Source organism: Aythya marila (genome assembly GCF_965140915.1).
Source record: "Aythya marila genome assembly, chromosome: 5".
Classification (NCBI taxonomy): Eukaryota; Metazoa; Chordata; class Aves; order Anseriformes; family Anatidae; genus Aythya; species Aythya marila.
This window is the reverse complement of record NC_139046.1, coordinates 24,312,295-24,320,768: the sequence shown is the minus strand read 5'-3', so window position 1 is coordinate 24,320,768 and position 8,474 is coordinate 24,312,295. Positions and strand designations below refer to the sequence as shown.

At 33.3% G+C, this 8,474-nt stretch overlaps 1 protein-coding gene across 4 annotated transcripts in view; it reads left to right on the top strand.

Annotated features, from left to right (window-relative positions):
* The window catches only part of SLC25A21 (solute carrier family 25 member 21), a 251,830-nt gene that overhangs the window by 103,178 nt on the left and 140,178 nt on the right, over window positions 1-8,474 (top strand). The gene's annotated exons all lie outside the window — the stretch shown is intronic.

Genomic DNA, 8,474 nt, shown 5'->3' with positions numbered 1-8,474 from the left:
AGCTCTTGTGTGACAAAGTAATATATATATTTTTAAACATACATGTATAACCTGGCAGAATTTACAGAACACTTAGGGAATTCTAAAGGCTAAACAATACTGCTGCTAGGTGTTTTATTTCTAGTTTTGTTTAGCTTTTTTATCTTATTATATCTTTACTAAAATTACGAGTACTTTATTATCAAACACATGGTCCTATATGTAGAAATTAAAACTTTGAATTAATTACAGAATCACAGAATTTCCTAGGTTGGAAGAGACATCAAGGTCATCGAGTCCAACCTCCAACCTAACGCTAACAGCCCTCCACTAAACCATATCCCTAAGCTCTACAACTAAACGTCTTTTGAAGACTTCCAGGGATGGTGACTCCACCACTTCCCTGGGCAGCCTGTTCCAGTGAATTCTTCATAGAGTTCTTTAAATACAAAAACAAAATCACAAATTGGGCTTTGTTGTGAAGCCCAACAAAGTTTAACATCACGATTGGAAATGACATGTAGCACAATAGGTGTTTTACCTCATTTTGTCATATATTTGGTAAAAGACAAAAAAAAGTTTGCTTTTTTTTTTTTTAATTTGGACCATCTTTGGGATGCAGGCTGTTACTAACAATTTTTCAACAAACTTTATGCAAATCAATTTTTATTGTTGTCATTATGTTATAAAAAAATAAAAGAATCATACTGTGCAGTTCCACCAGACCTGGAGCAGACATGGAAAAGATATAAATGTGTCAGTATTATGGGAGGGAAAATACATAATGTCACATGGTGACTCTCTTAAGTCTTGGGCTCAGTGTGATACTAATTCATTTCTGTGACATTTGGAAAACTTCTCCCAACATTAATAACAAGTTTATAGTGGGGGGTAATTCTGACAGACACAGTGTTGAAATAAAAACTTGAAAGAATGTCCATCAGATTTTACAGGTGCATAGAACATGCATTTGCAGTGATTGATGATCTTTTTGTTAAAGGTTGACATAATGTTGAATGGAATGTTTTGTTTATATATGGTGGTCTAGTTTATTGACCAGTACCAAAATGTATGACCAATCTGGGACTTCGTACAGTGTCTCTTTTTTTCTTCATTTTTTTCTGGAAAAAAATCTGTATTTACCTTCTCTCCCCCTTCATCAGTACATGGATGCCAATTGATTATTTTATAAATATATTTTCTTAAACTATTTTTTCCTTTAAAAAATACTTTGCTGAATTGAAGATTTCAGATGAACATACCAGAACTTTCAGGAATATTTAGAGAAAGGATTCTAGGATTGACCTTCTGGGCAAATGTTACAGAACTTTGTTTGCCTGCAGTTTTTTACTGAAAGCAAAAATAACAGTCAGCATGCAATTCAAATACATCTGTCTTCTTTACAGAAGATTGTTTCCATTGAATTTCACTTAAAGAAAAAATCTGTAAGATCTGAAGATGTTGACCCCTAACAATTGCAAGTAGAAGAACAGGAAATATGATGTCACTTTCTAATATTTTTTTTTCTCTTTTAAAAGATCAGATCACTTGAAGAATGGATGTCTTTAACTTCCCTTGCAGCTCAGAATATTATACTTTCAACTGCAGTAACCAGTTATCTAAATCCAGAATTGATTTTAATGGTGAAGATATGTACACTCAAAACCATTCTTGATATCAATGTAAACTTACGCTTCCCTCCGGAAGTAGAATTTTGTATTTTAATGCACTTCTTGATGTTCAAAATAATAAAGAACAAACAAAATAGAGGTTAGTGATAAGTTATATTTAAAACATTGATTATCATATGAAAAGCAACATGTAGTTGCTCTTAGTTGTAATAAATGTGAAATGAGAACCTCTTCAGTCCTTTGATCCAAAAACATAGGCTGAAGTTCTTACTATTCACAGAGAGAGGGTATTTTATACATTGCTTTTTTTTCACCTGGCCTTACAGAGAAACAAAGTCAAGGAAGTTGGTAGCACCCAAAAGGATCAGGTAGTCTTGGATCACGGGCATCTTCCAACATACAAGTGTGTAGACTCATCTCAGTCTTTTCACTCCCAGACTGAAGATTTGACTTGTGAAAAATCTTGAAAAATACTAAGGCTGTCCAACTGTCTTATTTTCTTACATCTTTTCTCCACATAGAGAAAATCACCCATGTCTGTTTGTTTGAGTAACCATTTCTGTCTCATGTTCACTGTATAAATTCCAATATATAATATGGCTAGCATTACAGTTCTTAAGTTTTCTACATTAGAAAAGTTACAGTTGTGTGTGTGTGTTGGCAGTTGAGGCATTAGGCCATGACTTAACCTGTCCAAGTGCTGTTCTCTTCTGGTGGTTTTGGAACTATGCGAAAGAATTTAGCTAAACTATAGCTGCTTTATACACCTGGTTTTAGTTCTGAAGGAACTTGATTCAGAATCTTTTCTAGTTGTGTTCTGATGTTTTTTGCATTCCTACAATAAAACAAAAAAAAAAACATTTTAACCAGGAAATATATCTGTATTTAGTCATCTGAACATCTCTCCAAACCTGTCAGGGTTTAATCCTGGTCCTTTGCATAGCCAACACCCTTTAGGAATCCATAGTTTGGTTTGTTTGTTTGTTTGTTTTCTGTTACCGACTTACTGAAGTAGAAGGTATCTGCCTCTGTAAATTAGATAGCAGTACTGAAAAAGTGACAAAACACCCTTTTCCACTAAGAGCAAAGACATTCTCTTCCTGTGAGAAGGATGTTAAAGAATTTGAAAGAATTACAGACCTGAACTGAGGCAGTAAAATTGGAGGAGTATATAAAGGAAACTAAGCTTTATAAAGCAGAATGGAGGATAGTTGTTGTGCCTGACAAAATTTTGAAATGATAATTCTGTGAAACTTGGGCCAAATAAATTTTGGTACAACTCTAAGAATACTGGAGTATCATCTTGAAAGAATTTTTAGAGTAAAATTCAAATAGTGATTAGTGATGAAAGTTAACATTTTAATAGAACAATTTATCTCAGCATTTATGAATGCTCAGTGTATGCTTCCCTTGCTTTTCCTTTCAATGTTTTCAACATGTCTAGGAAGTCTTAGACAATACTAAATATTTTTCTTAATGCTGTGTAGAATTTACCAGCATTGATTCAGTATGGACTGAGCGAAAAGACATTTTGTTGTTCTTGTCTTTTCAAAGGATTCACATTTGTTTTGTACACAGGACTCAAAGTGATCATCAGGCTGATCATGTATTAAACATTATTTAAAGACTTATAGGATTCTACACATCTGAAAGTGTATTTCAGAGCAAGTACAGTTAGTAAAGAAACATTAAAAATCATGTTTTCTTTTATATCCTTGTAGTTTCTTGTTTGTTTGTTGTTGTTTGTTTGTTGTTTTTTTTTTTTTAATTTATTTTATTTTAATTTAACATAGCTGTATGGTGTTGTCTGTTTGTTTGTTTATTTGTTTGGTTTTTTTGTTTTTTTTTTTTTTCAGATCAGAGAATGCTTATCAATGTTGTTTTGGTATTTTTTAAATTGTTATTTCTAAATATTTGATTAATTATAGTTTTTTTAATACATAATAGTTTTTTTTTTGACCAGGTACTAGCACTTAACACTTATTGAACTACAGGCTTCTAGTGCAGTGGTAAAATTAGCTTTTATCTGTAAAAACAGATGCAAAGAACAATGTGGCTACCAAATTGACAACTGTTAAATGTTGCCAATGAATTTTCTTAGTTTTGTGATATTGCTCCATTAAATACTTTGATTTTAATTAGCACTTTGTAACTTTTGAAAGGTTTAGTTTGGAATATAAATCCAAAATTCAGGAACAGTTGTCTAAAGATGCTGCTATTTATCAAAAAGCAACATTGAAGATAAAGAACATCATTTCTGTCTTTTGCTTTTCTGTTATCCACAAATGTAAATTCAGTCCTGTGTAAACATAATATAACATGCACCTTGAAAATACAGAATCTGTTGTTTTGGGACCAAAATTAGGCTCCCATGCTATATTGAAGGTATTACAGTACCTAGGGTACCTGCAGGAGAATAAGACTTTGTCTGACATGAAATTACTGATGAAAAATAGGACTGTATTATAATGTGTTTTGTTTTGTTTTAATAATATGCCACCTAAGAATGTATTCTGTATATAATAAGTTTAAAGAAAAAAAGTGCATGCAGGTAGATATTCAGGTCTGTCTGTGCAAGGGAAATTAAACATATATCAGGTGTATATGTGTCAGAGCCTGTTGGAAAACTCTATGTCATGCAATTCAGAGCAGACCTGGGAAATCTATTCAGCATGAGCTGCAGACCACCACTGTGTTTGCAGTGTAAAAAGCTAGCCTTTCTTTTCTGGATAATAAATGATCACAGAACTGGAAATGAGTCAGACCTTTCAGACCAGCCAAAGACAAACTATCTTTGATTCCTGTCCTCTCGATTCACCTGTACATATTCCATGTATTACTCAGGTGCTAAGCAGAAGTGCTTTTTGTCTTCAAGGCTGAAAGGCCCTTCAGTTTAAATTAGGGACGTTCACTGGTCTTCCCTGAGAAAGTAAAATAAATTTGCTAGTGGTTACTAGTTGTAAAAAGCTGTTAAAATACACAAGTTCTGCCTCATTTCCAGTGAAATGCTGTGACTTAAGAACACTCGTTTATTGTTACACAGTATGCTGCCAGACAGTCCAGGTAGATGAAACCCGATTCTCTCTCTTTTTGCTTTAAGCATTTCATTATCACTTGTGGGTTGTTTCAAAAGACAAGGAAAATATAAAACTCCTTGGAGTGAAGTAGTAACTTGCAGCTGAGATTTTTTGGTGTGGGTTGCGTTGTGTTTTTTTTTTGGAATAAATTGACTGTGTTTGACCTTTGACTCAGGAGAACCTTATGGTTTTCTATTACTGAAGAAATAGATTTCATTAATGACAGTGCTATCAGAGGTATGATGAGTAGAAGAAGCTGTTATGTAACGAAACATAAAGAGATGCAAGATATATTAAAAGCTTGACTGGGCAAGTCAGCTTGTGTCAGCGGTAACACTAAGAATATCAGAGCAGAAGCTGTGCCCAGTATGTGATACTCTGACTGCAAGCTAGGTATGTAGTCAGACTGCTGAAGTGTAGCCCTTTTCATTGACCTGTTACAATGATATGAAGTGTTAAATGTATTTGTAGATAAGCTGTCTCTTTGCTAAATCTAGACAGTGAACTGCTATTGATCGATTCCTGCCATTGCTTTCCCTAAGCATGTTTTGTGATTTCTTGTGAGCACTTACGGTAATTATATATTTTGAATTTTAGCCCTTGTGTTTTTCAGTTCTGCTAAGTATGGTGTTTAAATGGTGTTAAAACTGGAGGAAAATGGCAAAAGTTGCAACTGTTTCATCATATTGTAATGCAGTTAAATAACTTTGTCATAGCCTTTTAATACATAGGAAGTTATGTCCATGTTAAAATAGACCTTAGAAAAGCCTTGCAGACATCTGCCATTTACTGGATTGCTGATTCTTATTTAAATCTCTTAACACTAGTCTTTTACCACATTATATGTTAGTATTTAGAAAAGTTGAGTACATTTGAACAAGTGTTACAGTTCATTGTTAAAATTATTATGCATTCATTCTGGAATTAACCTAGTTGCAAAAGGTAATTTTGCATTTACAACTTTCCTGATCTCTATGTAAGCAGTTTATATAATTATCAGCCTGTTAACAGGTTGTTGGGTTTTTCTTTCTATATGTCAAAATCAAGACAGGAGAATTTAAAAATTTTTCAGATCATAAATTCTTCCATTTTCAAAATCCTGATTTCTATTTTGAAATTTTTTAGACAATGCAACCCTTAATCCCACAAATTCTATTTTGTAATCGACTTATGTAATCTTAACAATGGTAACAGAAAACCTATTATTTATTAATTTTATCCTCATAGGAGCCCTCTGAGACAGAGAAGTGTTAGCTTAATTATATAGGCAAGGAACTATAACATCAGATAGATTAAGTGGCATGCATAGGTCACACAGGAAGACTGTGGTTGGGTTGAAATTGAAACAAGGTCTCTTGAGTCTTGGTCTAGTCTCATCTTTTGTTTACAGCTATACATTAAACCATTCAGTATTTTAATTCTCATTTAGTGCTTATATGAGTCTGAGATTCTTTTAAAATAAATAGAACTTTCTATAAAGCTTTAGAGTAATCCCTGATCTTCATTGAAAATGTAACCCTAACCAAAGCTGCATTTTTCTTTTGGGACTTTTTTTTTTTTTTCAAGATCTGCTTTTTTGTTTCCCTTTGTGTCTATGAACATCTCGCTTTTGTTGAAGTGAGAAATAGAAGAAGAAACTGAACTATCTTCCTATCTTCAACTTTAACAGAACTCAGGACTAGCAGCAAATCTTACAGGAAAGTCTTGCCTCATTATATTTTCAACCATGAGCCCTTTTAGTCAGGTATGAGAAGAAAGAGATGCACAAGAGGTAAAAATGATCCAGTTAGCAAAGACACACTTAAGAAGCTTGGACGGGTGCTGTCAATTTGTAGCTCAAAGAAAGTCTGTAGGATATGGATGTCAGTAACTTTTCCACCTCTGCCACAACTACCCCATTTTTGTAGTGAGAAAGTGAAGGAAGAAATGCATAAGCCTACTAAACAAATATCTCTGCTCTCCACAGATAACTTCTGCCTAACCTTCTCCATTGCTACAGCTTCTTTACAATTAGCCGCACTGTCTTCGGTCTTAACATGAATTATTAGGGAATACGTTTTGAGTATTGCTATCACATGTTCAGGCAAAAGAAAGTGTTTCCTCAAATTGACATGTACTCACAGTGAATACAACACAGAGAGTTTGTCAGGTCCGTGGAAAGAAACAGAGGTTGCAGGTAATTCCCCTTTTATATCTTGTAAAGAAGGTGCAGAGAATGAAAATGGATTCCCTACCCTTATAGTTGTGAAACTATTAACTGTCATTTTTCTCTAGATGAAACAAATTGTTAGATCCAATTATTAGATCCAAAGTGGTTCCTGAACTGCAATTATTCATCTATCGCTAAAGACAATCCTTCATGTTATACTGCTACTTAAAGTTCCTTAATGTCCATTTGAAGTATGAGTTAATATTACAAATATTGTAATATTGTTTGAAGAGCATATTCTATAAAATTTAGATTAAAAGCTGTTACATTCTAGGAAGTAACTTGGAAATGCCTTTCCAAACTTTTATTTTATTTTATTTTATTTTATTTTATTTTATTTTATTTTATTTTATTTTATTTTATTTTATTTTATTTTATTTTATTTTATTTTATTTTATTTTATTTTATTTTATTTTATTTTTTAAGTTTCCATGATTAATCATGCCCTTTGATGTTTGCTTCCCAGCATGAGTACTCTAGCAAACATGTTTACATGTAGGAACATACACAGAAAGGACAAGCTGTAAGCACATACTGCTGACTACTACCAGAGCGAGAATCATGAATCCGTGTTGCAATCTGGACATACTGAACACTAAGTTCAGGCAAAAGTCTTATGTGCCAAGGACAAAGTATATCATATTATTTCCCACTCAAATATGTTTTTAAATTGACGATACTCACACTGAACTCACTATTCACTTCTACCTGTGCTCAGTAGTTAAGCTCTATAAGAATTTGTTCAGTGCAGAAAATTGACTTAGTTCTGTTCTAAGCTGTGTATTTGCAATGTGTAACCATCCTTTACCATACATAAGGGAAACATAGGGAAAAATACTTTTCACTAGAAAAACTCCTAGTATAGCTCACATGACTGTGATAACTACAAATGTTTAATTGGTTGGTTGACTATTTGTTTGTTTATTTAAAACATTTAAAGATAGAATGTATGTGTATTACATGGAAAGACAGAATGATGCTATTTGTCTCAGCTGTTCTGGTGCTAGAAAGCTGTAAAGTGCAGCTTTTAAGTCTACCTGTAGTGTAAGTTAGGATAGTCTGCCTTTTTTTCTTTTTTTTTTTCTTTCCCCTGAATGTGAACCTTAGTTGAGTGAATCAGTCTTCAGACCAGAGCACTAAGAACAAGTAAAGCTGCTTCACTGAAGGCAAACAAGGGTGAAATGATTTAATGTCAGGTAATACAACACCATGAAGGCGTCTCTTACTAAGTTCCTGTACATGTGCCTTGTTCTTTATGATAATAATGGTCTAAAGCATGTTCCCATAGAATTGCAGTAGTTGCAAAACTGATATGGATTACTGTGTGCTACAGGAAAAAAGAAAGAAAGAAAAAAAGACCTTCATAAAAGTGGTCATCTAAGAGCAATTTGCTCTGTTATTCTAGAATTCTCAATCCATGGACAAGGATGAAGTGGATATAAAGAGCTTAAGAGCTTCAGCCAGTGTTTTAAATGCATGAAAAGAATAGAAAATTTTCTTAGGACTGTGACTAACTGTGACTATTGAATGTATGCAAGTAGAAGATATTACCCTTAATTGTTTCAAAAAGAGGTATTA